Genomic DNA, 19437 nt, shown 5'->3' with positions numbered 1-19437 from the left:
GTACCTCCATGCCGTGCGGCACAGCGCTGCCCCTGCGACCCTGCACCTCATCAGGCCCCGCAACCCGCCTGTCATCCATCTCTACCCCATCACCAGGCCCCGGGACAACCAACCCCCCTACCCACGGAGGGGAGAAATAACAACAAAGCTGCTCCCTGTCACAGGCTCCCGGGATCCCCGTCCAGAGCAGCGGTGGTGTCCACACAATCACCACAACCGTGGGTGGCGTCACGGACAATATCCCCAAAACCCAAACCACCCCTTTTCACTCACGGGCGAGTAGCGCCGCTCGAGTCCCCGGGATCCGGCCATCGCTCGAGCCAACGAGCGATAGCAGCAGCCGTAGAGCAGCGTCAGCCGGACCCGAGCAGTGGGAGAGCGCACCGTCCCCTCCTCCGCCCGCGACACTTCCAGCTTGGGACTGGTGTGGAGGGTAAAGTGGATGAGGATGCGCAGGAGGAGGAGGAGGCTGAGGAGCATGACATTCCGGAGCTGTAGAGTGTGTGTGAAACCCTGACTGAGGTAGGGCCTGCAAAACTTGGTGTGTGAAGGACGTGTTCCGTCCCTCGCTCAGACTGGGTCCCAGCTTGCACAATATTAACCCAGTGTGACGTCAACGAGATGTAGCGGCCTTGCCCACATGCACTTGTCCACGTGTCTGTGGTTAGGTGGACTTTGGCTGAAACAGCGTTGTTCAGGGCACGTGTGATGTTTTGTGACACGTGGTGGTTATGCAATGCGGGGACGGCACACCGGGAGAAATAGTGGCGGCTGTGGACCGAGTAACGTGGGACAGCTGCCACCATCATGTCGCGGAATGCTTCTGTCTCAACCAGCCTAAAAGGCAACATTTCCAGCGCAAGCAGTCGCGAAATGTTAGCATTTAGAACTGTGGCATGTGGGGTGTTGGCAGTGTATTTGCGCCTGCGTTCAAAGGTTTGCTGAATGGATAACTGAACGCTGCGCTGGGACAAGGACGTGCTTGATGATGGTGTTCTTTCTGCGTAGGCAACTGCAGGTGCAGGAGTGGAGGAGGCTTGTTCTCAGGCAGCATGGACAGGGGATTGGCTCGCATGCACAACCAGCGAAGACGTAGCAGTGACATCAGCAAGCACTGCTCCTCGACTCTGTTGTACTTCCCACAAAGTCGGGTGCTTGGCTGACATGTGCCTGATCATGCTGGTGGTGGTCAGGCTGCTAGTTTTGGTACCCCTGCTGATGCTGGCATGGCAGGTGTTGCAAATGGCCTTTTTAGAATCATCTGGAGCCAACTTAAAAAACTGCCAGTGTCAGAGTTCCGGGTTTTCCAGTTTTCTTTTGAAAGAGCTTGCCCTTTGTTAACATGGAGTTTTCTGTTCTGTTGCCCTACTTCCTGTCCATCTGTTTAAAAGCCGCCCCTAAAGCTTAGTCCAGTGCCTGAGTATACTGCTTCCTGTGTGCTCCTGCCCTGCTGCTTTTGGTTCCTGATTGTTATTCGGATCCTCTTGGAAAACAACCGACACCGACTCTGGACTTCATCTGGTATCATCTAGCTGTGCCCGGACTCCGTTTGCCGTCTTTGGTCGGCATTTCTGCCCGGTTCCTTCCGTTTAATACCACTCTGGACTCACATCACGTACGGACATTTTTGGACTTACCTATTGCCCTTTTGTGTCCCGGCTGCTGCGCATTTAGGGCTTCTGGGGTGATTGCCAGACAGTCCCTGTATAGGGGTTCGCTCTTGGTGGTCTCCCTGGGGGAGTCCGGTGCGCGGTCCCGGGAATTCCCTTTCGCTCCGTCCCTGGAAGGTATTTCCTGTATTTATGTTCTACTGTGTTTTTGTTCCGTTTATGTACATATTTGCTGGTTGCATATTATAAACGTCTTGCACCAAGAACTCGTCTCTGGTTGTCATTGCCCTAACGCAATCGAAATCCTCAATACATACAATAGTATTACAGCCAGACTCGGGAAGACCTAACATTTGTACAGGCACCTTGTGTCGTGTTGTTCCGGGGAACAGTTGCCTGACGTCTGCCTGGGGCCACCACTCTGCTTCTTACTGCCTGTTGGGATGCTACGCCTCCCTCCCCCTGTGCACTGCTGTCCTCGCTCTGCATATCCTCCTGCCAGGTTGGGTCAGTTACTGGATCATCCACCACGTCGTCTTCCTCTTCCGCACCCTGCTCCTCCTCCTGACTTCCTGACAATTGTGTCTCATCATCGTCCACCCCTTGTTGAGACACGTTGCCAACTTCGTGAGAACGTGGCTGCTCAAATATTTGGGCATCTGTACATACAATCTCGTCATGGCCCACTTCAACAGGAGCTGGCGAGAGGCCAGAATTTGTGAATGGAAACGTGAACGAACAGCTCTTCCGAGTGTCCAAGTGTGGGATCAGTAATGTCCGTGGACGTGTACTCGGTCTGGTGGTAGGAAGGAGGATCAGGTTCTGAAATGTGCGGTGCAGTATCACGGCTACTGACACTTGACCGTGTGGAAGACAGAGTGTTTGTGGTGGTGCCAATCTGACTAGAAGCATTATCCGCTATCCAACTAACAACCTGTTGACACTGGTCTTGGTTCAAGAGCGGTGTACTGCTGCGGTCCCCAAGAATTTGGGACAGGACGTGCGAGCGACTAGATGTGGCCCTTTGTTGTGGCGAAATTAGAGCTTGCACACAACCTCGGTCTCTGCCTGCACCACCATCACGTCCACTTCCTTGTTCGTTGACAACGCCCTTGCGCATTTTGCAATGCTGTGCTGATGTGTATTATTCACTAGACTTGTGCGTTATATCCAAGTTTTTGCAAAAGTCACACAAATGCAGCGGAAAGCTGCCACCAACAGGCACACACGTGCGGTTTTTAAATGCAAGCACGGAGGCTCTAAGAACCTAACAGGTCTCTATCCAGGGACAACGTGGAGCCTCCCAATTTTTGGCTGCCCTGCCTAAGGGCTATACTATAATACACCCACTTCCTTCCAATGGGCACTTCAGGTTTACAGGCCCTCATGCACGTCTCTATCCAGGGACAACGTGGAGCCTCCCAATTTTTGGCTGCCCTGCCTAAGGGCTATACTACAATACACCCACTTCCTTCCAATGGGCACTTCAGGTTTACAGGCCCTCATGCACGTCTCTATCCAGGGACAACGTGGAGCCTCCCAATTTTTGGCTGCCCTGCCTAAGGGCTATACTACAATAGACCCACTTCCTTCCAATGGGCACTTCAGGTTTACAGGCCCTCATGCACGTCTCTATCCAGGGACAACGTGGAGCCTCCCAATTTTTGGCTGCCCTGCCTAAGGGCTATACTACAATAGACCCACTTCCTTCCAATGGGCACTTCAGGTTTACAGGCCCTCATGCACGTCTCTATCCAGGGACAACGTGGAGCCTCCCAATTTTTGGCTGCCCTGCCTAAGGGCTATACTACAATACACCCACTTCCTTCCAATGGGCACTTCAGGTTTACAGGCCCTCATGCACGTCTCTATCCAGGGACAACGTGGAGCCTCCCAATTTTTGGCTGCCCTGCCTAAGGGCTATACTACAATAGACCCACTTCCTTCCAATGGGCACTTCAGGTTTACAGGCCCTCATGCACGTCTCTATCCAGGGACAACGTGGAGCCTCCCAATTTTTGGCTGCCCTGCCTAAGGGCTATACTACAATAGACCCACTTCCTTCCAATGGGCACTTCAGGTTTACAGGCCCTCATGCACGTCTCTATCCAGGGACAACGTGGAGCCTCCCAATTTTTGGCTGCCCTGCCTAAGGGCTATACTATAATACACCCACTTCCTTCCAATGGGCACTTCAGGTTTACAGGCCCTCATGCACGTCTCTATCCAGGGACAACGTGGAGCCTCCCAATTTTTGGCTGCCCTGCCTAAGGGCTATACTACAATAGACCCACTTCCTTCCAATGGGCACTTCAGGTTTACAGGCCCTCATGCACGTCTGTATGCAGGGGCATTGGTGAACCTCACAATTTTGGACTGCCCTGGCAAAGGAAAATACTACAAAGACTCACTTCCTCAAAATGGGCACATTAGACTCAAGAGGCCTTCATGTACGTCTCTTCTCAGGGACATCGGAGTGCCACACAATGTTTTCACGTAAAATCTTTCATGTATTAATCTCAAAAAGTAACATACACCAGCTCTATCTCACTATTGCGTATGTGCCCTTAACATTTCTGCCATGAAAAATCATTTTGGGGTCATTTTGGAAGGTTTTCTGGTGAGTCCGTAAAAATGGCGTAAAACGCGGACAAAATTGTTCACAGCTGTGACTTTTCAGTGATAAATGCTTCAAGGGGTCTTCCCCATGCTGTTGCCATGTCATTTGAGCACTCTTCTGAGACTTTTGTGCCATTTTTAGGGTTTCTCCATGCTGCCGGGGGGTCATTTCACAAAAATACTCGGGTCTCCCATAGGATAACATTGGGCTCGTTGCTCGGCCCGAGTACACGAGTATCTTGGGATGCTCGGCCCGAGCTTCGAGCACCCGAGCTTTTTAGTACTCGCTCATCACTACACCTGATATATCAAGTCCACCATTAATTTGCTGGTTTCCATGAATTTCAAAAGTATGTGACTCCCCAGCATTGCCAAACTGAATATTTCCATTCTGTTGGCCAATTGCACCCCCCAGATATAAATCAGGTAGTTGGAATTTCCCTTCGCTCAAGTTAATTATTTCTGTTTAAATGAAGGAAAAAAACTTGTAAGTTGTATTATAAAATAATTCCACTATAAAAAAAAATTTCCTTAACTACTAAAAGAAAAATTGACAATATTCCAATTCCTTTGATAGGTACCTAAAAATGAAATGACCCAACAATCATTTACAGTCCCAAAGGCACAATTCTCAATCTCAAGTTTTCTATTTTGGTGACCAAGTACTCCATCAAGGTGGCAAGGTTATATTTTGCCTATTTTAAGTCAATTATTTTTCTTTAAATGACATATGCAAATTAGATCTTTCCAGAAGATAGAATCAATCTTGTAAGTGCCACTTACACAAGTCATGATCCAAGCCTTGGAACATAATTCGAGACGTTAGCCAAGTCTAAAAACAATCTATTGACTACTTAGGTTACTCATAAGCACTACTGATGCACATTTTGGGGGAAGGAGTGGGACTAAAGGGCCATTTACACGTTGTGACATCGCTAACGATATATCGTCGGGATCACATCATTAGTGACACACATCCGGCGCCGTTAGCGATATCGTAGTGTGTGACACCAAGGAGCAACGTTAAACGATCGGTAAAATGTCAAAAATCGTGGATCGTTGAAACGTCGCTCCTTTACCAAATATCATTGCTGCAGCAGGTACGATGTTGTTGGTCATTCCTGCAGCACCACACATCGCTATGTGTGACACCGCAGGAGCAATGAACATCTCCTTACCTGCGGCCACCGGCAATGAGGAAGGAAGGAGGTGGGCGGCATGTTCCGGACGCACATCTCTGCCCCTCCTCTGCTATTGGACGGCTGCCGTGGGACGTCGCTGTGACGCCGCACGAACCGCCCCCTTAGAAAGGAGGCGGTTCGCCGTCCAGAGCGACGTCGCAGGGAAGGTAAGTCCATGTGACGGGTGTAAGCGATGTTGTGCGCCATGGGCAGCGATTTGCCCGTGACGCACAACCAACGGGGGCAGGTACGCTCGCTAGCGATATCGATACCGATATTGCAGCGTGTAAAGTACCCTTGCCTCTTGGTAAAGAGACCACCTCAGTGTGAAGTCTTATTGGTAAAGCTTTATGAGAAGAAAACAATCTCACAAGTGCTACCTATTAGGGTACGCTCACACGAACGTATGACTCGCACAATTATCGGATCGCATCACCCGGCATGGCTGGCTTCTCTCCTGACAAGAACAGGTCTGCTGCATGTATTTCTATGCAGCTGAGACACTCCTGTTCAAAGAGTGTGAGGCCATACCGACTGATGCAGATGCGAGACTCACCTAGTCACTCGCAAGTGTAACTCCAGCCTTACTGTCAGAATTTCTATGTGCAGAACATTCTGTATTGTTCTGCCATGCTCTCCTGCAGAGCCGGTGTATGTTGCTTATGGTGCAGAGAGTTTTGCAGGATGAATGCTCTGCAGGTTGTTTCACAGCACTGGGTTTCATGCTGGTCCTGGGAGGTGCTCTCGCAGATGCTTCTCATTCCCGGTGATTGCTCTGCCTCATTAGGAAGATGTACATGTGTGATCTAGGAAAGAGATGTGATCTCTGAAACGCGTAATAAAATCACGTTTAACCATTACTGCTGACCATCTTCTTACGACAGCGCGGGAGTCCACTTCTAATTGAATTTTTGACGCTTACTCGTGGTTCCTGCTGCAGCCGTAATCTACATGCTTTCAATGACTATTTCACAACTGGATTAGGTGAGCACATCTGATTTTATTCCACAAACGTTTGTAATGTTGCTAGCCTATCAGCGCCTTTTGTCTTTTCAGTCTTCTTCACATAGTTTTAAACTGAAAATTATTTGATTTCGTAATTTTATGATTCTCAAAAGGTTAAATAAAAAAGCAAATCCCTTAACTTCTATTATAAAAAACGTTCGCTGTAAAAAAATGACTCTCTCATGAAGCAAGATACCATATCACCCATATTTATTATTTGCTAGATCGATATTATGTTGAGAAACAATGTTTCAAATAGCTCATGTTGGCAATAGTGCCTGTGAGCAGTGCTATTGCGGACTGCTGTTCCCCATCACCTGACCCCTGGGCTCCGTGACCTCAGGGATCCGGTGATGTCACGTCAACTTCCTGCTGACCTGACATCATCGCGGCCAGCCGCAGTCTCCATGAGTGATTGGCTGTGGGTGGTGTTTCACCGCTCAGCACAGCCCAGCGTGACAGCGCATCAGCTCCCTGCTCCCTCCTCCCTCACAGCAGAGCACTGCAAGCAGGAGACACGCTGGGCTATGATGAGCCATGAAACACCGCCCACAGCCCAGTGACTTAGGAAGACTGGGGCCGGCCGCGGTGATGTCACGTGATCAGGAAGTTGATGTGACATCACCAGATCCCCGAGGTCACAGAGCCCGGGGGTGAAGCGATGGGGAAGAGTGGACTGCAATAGCGCCACTCACAGGTACTATTGCCAACATAAGGTATTTGAAAGAAACATAGTTTTTCAACATAATATCGATCTAGCAAATGTTAAATATGGGTGAACCACTTCTTTAAGCTTTGAATTACTTTTTAAATATCCATCACCTTAATAATACAAAAGGAGAATACAAGGGTGATTCTTACGTTTTCCTCCATCAGTCGCTTCCGAGGATACCCCAAATTGACCCTGTATTCCATGTCCTCCATTAATCTCAAGAGTGTTTGTCTCCCCAATATTACCAAACTGAAATTTTCCACCTTGAAGACCAAATGAGCCCCCATTTAGTTGGACTTGGCCTCCATTCAAGCCAATAACGTCTGTGTAAACCAAGCAATTGATTAAACAATTAACATCTGTTATAAAAATATATCCAAGGTAGGCTTCCTTCAACTTCTAATGTATAAATACTCCCTATATCAATATCTAACATTTTCACAATTCTTATTAAGTTCACTTCTTATTCCAAGATTAATACAATGTTTTCCATAAATTTCAAAAGTTATTACGAAAATCAGTCTGTTCATTTGGTGACCAAATAACTCCCGAAAACGTAGGCCGGTTAATTATATTTTGCTTTTTTCCAAGTCATTTAGTATGGAGGGAGCTTTCTTTTCTTCAGATATTATAAATCCACCCTTTTAAACCCTTCCTGCCGCAGCTAATTTGTTTTTTTTAATTGTTTTTTCCTCCCCTCCTTCCAAGAACCATACATTTTTTTGTTTTTTGTCCACTTAGACATATGAGGGCTTGCTTTTTGTGCTATTGAATGACACCATTCATTTTACCAAATAGTTTGTTGGATAATGGGGGGAAAAAAATCCAATTACGGTGATTCTGTCATTGCTTTTTGGGAATTGTTTTTACGATGTGGTAAATATGACCTGGCAATTTAGTTCTCCTCATCACTACAATTATGGTGGTACCAAGCCAAATCTGTTATTATTTTACTGGTAAAAAAAATAAAATTTGAAAGAATTTTTTTTTATTGTGATACTAGTTTCTGAGACCCATAATCTTTTCCTTTTCGATCGATAGCGCTATATGAAGGCTTATGTTTTGCAAAGTTAGACAATGTTTTTATTGATATCATTTTGGGATAGATAAGATATTTTGATTGCTACATACCGAGTATTTTTTCCAGCATTATGGCAACCAAGAAAACATAATTTTGACATGTTGATTGTTTTTTCTGTTTGTTGTGTTTACCCATCTAGTTTTTATATTTTGATAGGTCTAAATTTTCTAGACATATCGATACTATATATGTGCATTTTTATTATTTTTATATTTTCTTTATTTTTAATGTGGTAGGAATAGCGGATGATTTGAACATTTAATTTTTGTATTTTTTTTCATATTTTAAAATTAATTAAATTAATTAATTAATTAAAACTCTTTTTTAAATTTTCACTGTATACATTAGTCTTCTTTTGGGATCCTGAACATGTGATCATCTGATCGCTGTTTTGCATTATGTTGCATATAGTAAAACTCAAGCAAGGTTTCAACAGGGCTTTGTGATAACAGACATGTAAGTCTTTAAAAAAAATCCTTCTGTCATAGCAACCCATCAAGGCCTCACAATTGTATCACAGGAACGCAAATAGAGGCATGGAATGACTCGCCCCCTGCCGGTGCACTAATGCCACTGTCGGAGTTTGACAGCAGCATTTAACAGGTCAACAGTTGTGGGCGATGCTCTGCTTCCCCCAAGACTGTTAGAGGCAGGTCCTGACTGCTCTGATCCCCCTGAGACTTTTAGAGGCAGGTCCTGGCTGCTCTGATGTCCCTGAGACTGTTAGAGACAGTTCTTAGCTGCTCTGATCCCCCCCGAGACTGTTAGAGGCAGGTCCTGGCTGCTCTGATCCTCCTGAGACTGTTAGAGGCAGGTCCTGGCTGCTCTGATTCCCCTGAGACTGTTAGAGGCAGGTCCTGGCTGCTCTGATCCCCCTGAGACTTTTAGAGGCAGGTCCTGGCTGCTCTGATGTCCCCGAGACTGTTAGAGACAGTTCTTAGCTGCTCTGATCCCCCCCGAGACTGTTAGAGGCAGGTCTTGGCTGCTCTGATCCCCCCTGAGACTGTTAGAGGCAGGTCCTGGCTGTAAGACATAGCCATTTCTTGCCTAGTATGGCTCAAGCTCACCCTGCTCCATACACCTGCTTCCGACTTCCATCGTACATGTTCGGCAGATGTCAATAAGGAATTAAAGATTTTTTTTCTGCCTATAAATACCAGTTTCTACCTTTCCAGTTTTTTGACCATGTAAATTGCATATTAATCCATAATAATTTTTTCACTTTTATCAGAAATCCAAGTATTGTTCTTGCTTGTTTACTAAGTATATAAACATTAGATTTGTAGAGAAGAAACCCAATCTGTAACTTTACAACATACAGTTGGAAAATTTCCCTTTATCAGTCTCGTAATTATGTCTATAGTAACAATCGGCAAAAACGTACTGTTTCCTCCTTCGTTGTTAGGAAAACTTGATATTTCAAGTCGACGATTAATCTCATGGCTTCTATTAATTTTAACACCAACCCAGCATTTTTTTCTGTACTGGAATGATGCTTTAAATCGAAGCCCACTGCCCCCGTCATATCTAATCTTCCTGTGGCTTCACCTTTAACCGACGCCGGTTTGATCCAGCAAAGCTATCTTGTGACTGCAACTTCTGACTGACCAGAAGTGTGAAGTTATGTCACAAGCTCCCAATGCATCTCTATGAGAGCCAGAACAAGGCCAAAACAAGGCTGTCATATGCTTGTAATGAGTTCGGACTTCCTGCACGCTCCATGAAATACTGAGCTGCCAGAAGGCTACAAATCACTGAAGACCGGAGACTGACCGCAGCGGCCACGATAGCAGATGAAGCCCGCTGGTAGGCGAGTATAATACAGGAGTCAGGGGACTTAGATTTAAAGCACCACTACAGTGCTCAAGTAAAAAAGAATGGTGTTTTAATAGTCTTTTTCCCCCCAGGTTTCCACCTTACAGGTTAATTATTTATGTTTATATGAAGACACAAGGTATTTCATTCAAAACTCCTTAGTTCCTTAATTTAGTAAAATAATAACCTTTACTCGACAGTATAAAGAGGCTATTGCATACTTGCCATAGTATACACTAGGGAAATATTACGTTTCCTTCACCCCTTTATTTACTGCAGATAATATTCTAAATTTATCCATAATTAATGCTTTTTATTTACCCATAATGAATGCTTTTTTTTTTTTACCCACCATCACCAATCTTCACCAGTTGTTTTACCAACTAAGCTGGCTCATTCCAAGTTACCATACCTTATGTACATTTTTTGTGTTTCAAATTAATTCATTCCATTTTGGGCAAGACAAATGTTTAACTTTCCCCCAAAATAGACAATAGAATTGCAAAAAAATGTTTAACTATAATACTTTGTAGATAATTAGGAAATTTTCCACCACTAAAGATGAGCAAATCTGCAAAATTTCGTTTCGGTGGGTACAGTCGGAATTTAGATAAAGTTTGGTTTGGGACCTGAACTTGACCTGAACTCCAATGGAAGTCACTAATTGGGCAGTTTTGGTCTTGGCCCACATGCAGCCAGCCCTAAACAGATCACTTTCTTTGTTTGGTACACACTACGTCCAATCATGCTATTGTTACCCCTCATGTGAGCCGTTCTAACTCTGCAAGCAGCTCACACTTTGCCGAGAACCGAGCGTACCCGAGCACAGTGATGCTCACGTAAGGGGTTTACATACGTAAAACACCCAAACTGAACCCAAACCCTGTTGTTTTAGTAAAGTTTGTATTTGATCCAAATACCGAACCTTGGGTTTGCTCATCTCTACCCACCACCTGTTAGGTTTATCTAGCTATGTTCATATTTACAAATTGTAATAACTTACGGCCTCCTCCTTCCTGGCTACTTTCACTTGAAATTTTAAGCCCACCATTAATTTCATGTTGTCCACTAATTCCAAAACCATGTGCCCCTCCAGCACTACCAAACTCGAATTTTCCACCTTGTTGATCAAGTATGCCCCCAACATTTAGATTGGGTAGTTGTAGGTTTCCACCTCCAAGGTCTTCCTTCATCTCTTTATTTAATTTAGATAAAAATCTAAATTTAGCCTTAATTTCATGCTTTTTTTTTCCCACCATCACCAATCTTTACCAGTTGTTTTACCAACTAAGCCCTGCTATTTTTGGTTACCATAACCCATGTACATTTTTTGCATTTCATGTCCTTTTATTCCATTTTGTAAAAGACAAATGTTCTCATTTCCCCCAAAATAGACAAAAGAATTGCAAAAAATTATTTTCCCTAACTATACGACTTTGTTAACAAGAATGTGTAGAATATCCCATCACCCCTCCGGTTTATCTAGATATTCTCATATTTACTAATTGCAATAACTTACGGGCTCCTCCTTCCTGGCTACTTCCACTTGATATTTTAAGTCCACCATTAATTTCATGTTGTCCACTAATTCCAAAACCATGTGCCCCTCCAGCACTACCAAACTCAAATTTTCCACCTTGTTGACCAAGTATGCCCCCAACATTGTCATTGGGTAGCTGTAGGTTCCCACCTCCGAGGTTAATTTCTGTTTACATAAGAAAACAAAGTATTTTTTTCAAAATTCTTTAATTCTAATCTTTAATAAGATAATACCCATCACCTTAACAGTATAGAAAGGTTATTATATACTGAGCATAGTATACACTGGAGAAATATTGTCTTCCTTCACCCATTTCGTTAATTCCTATAATGTTCTAACTTTACCCTTAATCCCTTCATGACCGAGGATGTACTGGTCCTAAGTCATGTCAAGGTTTTCACCGTCAGCTGCTGCGGTCAGCCAGTGGTGATTCCTGCACATGTCTGCTGATTTGAACAGCAGACATATGTGGCAAACAGGCGCACGTGGATCTGTGATCCACCCGCGTCTGCTAACCCCTCATATTGTGCTGCCAAATACTGACAACGTGATTCAAATAGCTGCAGTGGGAAATCCGCACTGACGCGATCACGGGGAGCCGATGGTTGGCATGGTAGCGGCCGGTCATGTGATGACTCCTGTTGCTATCATGACGTATTTCCTGTTAGAGCCAACAGAGCGCTCTCTCTAAGAGGAATGCTGCATTTATGCTGATCAGAGCTGTGCAGATCTGATCAACAGAAATGAACAAGCAATCGGACTGCTGATCATAATAGTACCTTGCAAAGACTAGTAAAATATAAAAAAGTTAAAAATGTTGAAAAAATTAAAAAAATCTAAATCAATAAGTTATAAAATTCAAATCCCAACCTTTGCCCCTTTCAAAATTAAACAGTTAACAAAATAAAACTTATACACATATTTGGTATTGCTGCATTGAGAAATTTCATATCTATCAAAATATAAAAGCAATTAAATTGATCAGTAAATGGCGTAGCGGCAAAAAAATTCCAAATGCCAATATTACATTTTTTTGGTCATTGCAAATTTTGCTCAAAATGACATAACAAGCGATCAAAATGGCAAATCTGCACAAATATGGTACTGTTAAAAATGTCAGCTCAAGACACAAAAAAAAAGTTATCTCTGAGCTCCATATCCCCAAAAAAATCAGAACACTATGCGTCACTGAAAATGATGCAAAAAAAGTGCCACATTTTTTTTTAATAAACTTCAGAATTTTTCTTCACCCCATAGATAAAACTAAACCTATACATGTTTTGCATCTACAAACTCATACTGAATGGCGGCCTCACAAAGACTCATCATCAGTTTTACCATAAAGTGAACACAGTGAATAAAATACCCTCAAAACAATCAGGCAATCGCCCGTTTTTTTTCAATTTTTCCACACTTGGAACTTTTTTGATATTTTCCAGTACAGTATATGGTAAAACTCATGGTTTCATTTAAAAGTACAACTCGTCCCGCAAAAACAAGTCTCATATTGCAAGATTGACATAAAAATTTAAAAGTTAGGGCTCTCGGAAGAAGGGGAGCAAAAACAAAAACCGGAAAATTACCTGGTCATGAAAGGGTGAATTTCACGCTTTTTCTACCCACCATCACCAATCTTTACCAGTTGTTTTACAAACTAAGCCCCAGTCATTGCTACTTACCATAACCCGTGTAAAATGTTTGCATTTCACATCAATTTCTTCCATTTTGGGAAAGACAGAGGACCCATTTTTCCCCAAAATGGACAAATGAAGTGCAAAAAAAAATTTTGTTTAACTATACGACTTTGTTAACAAAAATGTGAAAAATATCCCATCACCTCTCCGGTTTATCTAGATATTCTTATAGTTAGTAATTGTAATAACTTACGGTCTCCTCCTTCCTGGCTACTTCCACTTGATATTTTAAGTCCACCATTAATTTCATGTTGTCCACTAATTCCAAAACCATGTGCCTCCCCAGCACTACCAAACTCAAGTTTTCCACCTTGTTGACCAAGTATGCCCCCAACATTTACATTGGGTAGTTCTAGGCTTCCACCTCCAAGGTTAATTTCTGTTTACATAAGGAAACAAAGTATTTCTTTCAAAATTCCTTATCACTTTTCATAAAATAATATCCATCACCTCAACAGTATAGAAAGGTTATTATATATTGAGCACAGTATACACTGGAGAAATCTTATGTCTTCATTCACCCCTTTATTTAATTCAGATAATAATCATAATTTAGCCTTAATTTCATACTTTTTCTTCCCACCATCACCAATCTTTACCAGTTGTTGTACCAAGTAAGCCCTGCTTATTTTTGGTTACCATAACCTATGTACATTTTAAGTTTCAAGCCCCATTTCCCATTTTGGGAAAGACAAATGTTCACATTTCCCCCAAAGTGGACAAAAGAAGTGAAAAAAATATTTTCTCTAACCATACGACTTAGTTAAAAAGAATGTGAAAAATATCCCATCACCTCTCCGGTTTATCTAGATATTCTCATATTTACTAATTGTAATAACTTACGGGCTTCTCCTTCCTGGCTACTTCCACTTGATATTTTAAAGCCACCATTAATTTCATGTTCTCCACTAATTCCAAAACCATGTGCACCTCCAGCACTACCAAACTCAAATTTTCCACCTTGTTGACCAAGTATGCCCCCAACATTTACATTCGATAGTTGTGGGGTTCCACCTCCGAGGTTAATTTCTGTTTACATAAGAAAACAAAGTATTTCTTTAATTTTAACCTTTAATAAAATAATACAAATCACCTTGACAGTATAGAAAGCTTATTATATACTTAAATTATTATTATAATATTAAATAGCAGCAAAAAGAGGAATAAATATCCTCCAAAAATTAAGTATTACTTACAGCAAAGAAAGGCTGCAGTTGTACATCGCCCAGGCCAAAAACTAGTACTCTAGCAGGATGCAGCTAAATACCCACTAAGTGGAGGCATCACAGGTGCAGGAGCAGGAAATCACAAACACACTTCCAAAAAATTTGAGGGGGCGATTGCTGGATGATAACACTGCACACTGATGGCTTGCATAGAGCGCTGTTCACACATGCACATGCACAGTCACAAGCCCGCTGCCTATTAGGTGATGCCTATACTATTAAATCAGGCAGACTGCCAAGCCACACTCTATCTGTTCACCATACAGGGACAGGAACTCTAATATGTAAGGCCCAACAGAAGGGGCCTGGCTGCATCCTGTACAATAAAAATGAGGTTTTAGTTGGTACTATGGCCAGAATATGGAAGCCTACAACCCTAGTCATGGGAACCTCATGCTTGTAGGTTCCTACACTAAATATAAAAATAGCAACAAAAAGAGGAAAAAATATCCTCCAAAAATTAAGCATTACTTACAGCAAAAATGGGCTGCAGTTGTACATCGCCCAGGCCAAAAACTAGTGCTCTAGCAGGACACCGCTAAACCCCCACTAAATGGAGGCATCACAGGTGCAGGAGAAGCAAATCACACACACACACTTCCAAAAAATGGAGGGGGCGATTGATGGATGAGAAAACTGCACACTGATGGCTTGCATAGAGCGCTGTTCACACATTCAGATGCACAGTCACAAGCCCGCAGCCTATTAGGTGATGGCCATACTATTACATCAAATGGGCTGCCAAGCCGTACTCCTTCTGTGCACCATACAGGGACAGGAGCTCTAATATGCAAGGCCTAACAGAAAGGGGCTTAGCTGCATCCTGCTAGAGCACTAGTTTTGGCCTTGGCAGTGTACAACTGCAGCACTTTGCTGTAAGTAATTATTATATACTTAGCATAATATACACTGGAGAAATATTATGTCTTCCTTCACCCATTTTTTTAATTCATATAATGTTCTAACTTTACCCTTAATCCTTTCATGACTGAGGATGTACTGGTACGTCCTAAGTTCTGTCAAGGTTTTCAATGCTGGCTGCTGCGGTCAGCCAGTGGTGATCCTTGCACATATCTGCTGATTTGAACACCAGACATATGTAGCCAACAGGAGAGGGTGGATCTGTGATCCACCCGCTCCTGTTAACCCCTTATATCCAAATACTGACAACGCGATATAAATAGCTGCAGTGGGGAATGTACACTTTTCTGCCACCCTCGGAGGCCCCGATACACGATCACGGGGAACCGATGGTTGCCATGGTAGCACAGGGGCATGTGATGACTCCTGTCGCTATCATGATGTATTTCCTGTTAGAGCCGACAAAGAGCCAGCTCTAACAAGAACACTGCATTTCTGCTGATCAGAGCTGTGCAGATCTGATCAACATAAATGAACAAGCGATCAGACTGCTGATCCTTATAGTCCCCAAGGGAGACTAGTAAAATATGAATTTTTTTTAAAAAGTCTTAAAAAATTGGAAAAAAAAATGTAATATGTTCAAATCACCGTCTATTCGCCCCATTTAAAATTAAACAGTTAAAAAAATTAAAATATACGCATATTTGGTATCGCCATGTTGACTAATTCCCAATCTATCAAAATATAAGATCAATTAACTTGATTAGTAAACGGTGTAGGGGCAAAAAAATTACAAACATCAAAATTAAGGTTTTTGGTTGTTGCAAATTTTGCTCAAAATGCAATAATAGGCGATAAAATGGCGCATCTATGCAAAAATGGTACCGTTAAAAATGTCAGCTCAATACACAAAACATAAGCCATCACTGAGCTCCATATACCGAAAAATGACAACGTTGCAGGTCACGGAAAATGGCACAAAAAATGTACCACTTTTTTTGGACAAAATTCAGAATTTTTTTCACATATATAGACCAAATATAGATTCTCCCCTATATAAAGTCTCTATGGTCTTTGGAGAATTTTTTCACCCCTTAGATAAAAGTAAACCTATACATGTTTGGTATCAACAAACTCGTACCGACCGGAGGCATCACAAAGACCATCAGTTTTAGCATATAGTGAACATTTTGAATAAAATACCCTCAAAACAATCATGCAAACCATGTGCCTCCCCAGCACTACCAAACTCAAGTTTTCCACCTTGTTGACCAAGTATGCCCGCAACATTTACATTGGGTAGTTGTAGGTTTCCACCTCCAAGGTTAATTTCTGTTTACATAAAAAACCAAAGCATTTATTTCAAAATTTAATAATTCTATTTTTTATTAAAATAATACCCATCACCTTGATAGGTTATTATAGACTTAGCATAGTATACACTGGATAAATCTTATGTCTTCCTTCACCCCTTCTTTAAATCAGATAATGCTCTAAATTTTCTCTAAATTTCATGCTTTTTCTACTGACCATCACCAGTCTTTACCAGTTGTTTTACCAACTAAATCCCGCTCATTGTTAGTTACCATAACCAATGCACATTTTTTGCATTTCCCCTCAATGCCTTCCATTATGGGAAAGACAGATGATCCCATTTCCCCCAAAATGGAGAAAAGAAGTGCAAAAAATATTTTCTCTAATTATACGACTTTGTTAAAAAAACTTGATAATCATCCCATCACCTCTCCGGTTTAGCTAGATATTCTCATATTTACTAATTATAATAACTTACGGCCTCCTCCTTCCTGGTTGCTTTCACTTGATATTTTAAGTCCACCATTAATTTCATGTTGTCCACTAATTCCAAAACCATGTGCCTCCCCAGCATTACCAAACTCCAATTGTCCACCTTGTTGACCAAGTATGCCCCCAACATTTGCATTGGGTAGTTGTAGGTTTCCACCTCCCAGGGCAATTTCTGTTTACATAAATAAACAAAGTATTTCTTTCAGAATTCTTTCATTCCAATTTTTAATAAAATAATACCCAACACCTCAGCATGATAGAAAGGTTAGTATATACTTAGCTTAGTATTCACTGTTGAAATCTTATGTCTTCCTTTACCCCGTTATTTAGTTTAGATAATAATCTAAATGTACCCTTAATTTCAAGCTTATTTTTATAAACCATCCCCAATCTTTACCAGTTGTTTTACCAACTAAGCCCGATTTATTGTTAGTTACCATAACCCATGTAAATTTTTGTGTTAAAAAATGTGAAAAAAAATCCATCACCTCTCCGGTTTATCTAGATATTGGGAAGGAGTCTTGCGAGGATAATTTGCATATTCCCAGTGCCTTCTGGGATAAGTGAAGAGTCACCGCGAGCTCAAGGAGAACCGGGTTTTGGCCGTTACAGCCGGAAGGAAGACTTCTGAAAGCCAGGGAAGGAGTCTTGCGAGGATAATTTGCATATTCCCAGTGCCTTCTGGGATAAGTGAAGAGTCACCGCGAGCTCAAGGAGAACCGGGTTTTGGCCGTTACAGCCGGAAGGAAGACTTCTGAAAGCCAGGGAAGGAGTCTTGCGAGGATAATTTGCATATTCCCAGTGCCTTCTGGGATAAGTGAAGAGTCACCGCGAGCTCAAGGAGAACCGGGTTTTGGCCGTTACAGCCGGAAGGAAGACTTCTGAAAGCCAGGGAAGGAGTCTTGCGAGGATAATTTGCATATTCCCAGTGCCTTCTGGGATAAGTGAAGAGTCACCGCGAGCTCAAGGAGAACCGGGTTTTGGCCGTTACAGCCGGAAGGAAGACTTCTGAAAGCCAGGGAAGGAGTCTTGCGAGGATAATTTGCATATTCCCAGTGCCTTCTGGGATAAGTGAAGAGTCACCGCGAGCTCAAGGAGAACCGGGTTTTGGCCGTTACAGCCGGAAGGAAGACTTCTGAAAGCCAGGGAAGGAGTCTTGCGAGGATAATTTGCATATTCCCAGTGCCTTCTGGGATAAGTGAAGAGTCACCGCGAGCTCAAGGAGAACCGGGTTTTGGCCGTTACAGCCGGAAGGAAGACTTCTGAAAGCCAGGGAAGGAGTCTTGCGAGGATAATTTGCATATTCCCAGTGCCTTCTGGGATAAGTGAAGAGTCACCGCGAGCTCAAGGAGAACCGGGTTTTGGCCGTTACAGCCGGAAGGAAGACTTCTGAAAGCCAGGGAAGGAGTCTTGCGAGGATAATTTGCATATTCCCAGTGCCTTCTGGGATAAGTGAAGAGTCACCGCGAGCTCAAGGAGAACCGGGTTTTGGCCGTTACAGCCGGAAGGAAGACTTCTGAAAGCCAGGGAAGGAGTCTTGCGAGGATAATTTGCATATTCCCAGTGCCTTCTGGGATAAGTGAAGAGTCACCGCGAGCTCAAGGAGAACCGGGTTTTGGCCGTTACAGCCGGAAGGAAGACTTCTGAAAGCCAGGGAAGGAGTCTTGCGAGGATAATTTGCATATTCCCAGTGCCTTCTGGGATAAGTGAAGAGTCACCGCGAGCTCAAGGAGAACCGGGTTTTGGCCGTTACAGCCGGAAGGAAGACTTCTGAAAGCCAGGGAAGGAGTCTTGCGAGGATAATTTGCATATTCCCAGTGCCTTCTGGGATAAGTGAAGAGTCACCGCGAGCTCAAGGAGAACCGGGTTTTGGCCGTTACAGCCGGAAGGAAGACTTCTGAAAGCCAGGGAAGGAGTCTTGCGAGGATAATTTGCATATTCCCAGTGCCTTCTGGGATAAGTGAAGAGTCACCGCGAGCTCAAGGAGAACCGGGTTTTGGCCGTTACAGCCGGAAGGAAGACTTCTGAAAGCCAGGGAAGGAGTCTTGCGAGGATAATTTGCATATTCCCAGTGCCTTCTGGGATAAGTGAAGAGTCACCGCGAGCTCAAGGAGAACCGGGTTTTGGCCGTTACAGCCGGAAGGAAGACTTCTGAAAACCGCGCGCCGCTGTCTTCTTCATTGTGAGCGTGAGTGAGCAAAGTGTGAGCAAAGGTAAGTGTGAGTAGAATTGTTTGTATTTAGTTGTTTAATTACTTAACATTTGTTTAGTGCTATCCCCATTAGAA

This window comes from Anomaloglossus baeobatrachus, chromosome 11 (genome assembly GCF_048569485.1).
Source record: "Anomaloglossus baeobatrachus isolate aAnoBae1 chromosome 11, aAnoBae1.hap1, whole genome shotgun sequence".
Taxonomy (NCBI): Eukaryota; Metazoa; Chordata; class Amphibia; order Anura; family Aromobatidae; genus Anomaloglossus; species Anomaloglossus baeobatrachus.
Note: the sequence above shows the minus strand (reverse complement) of the source record.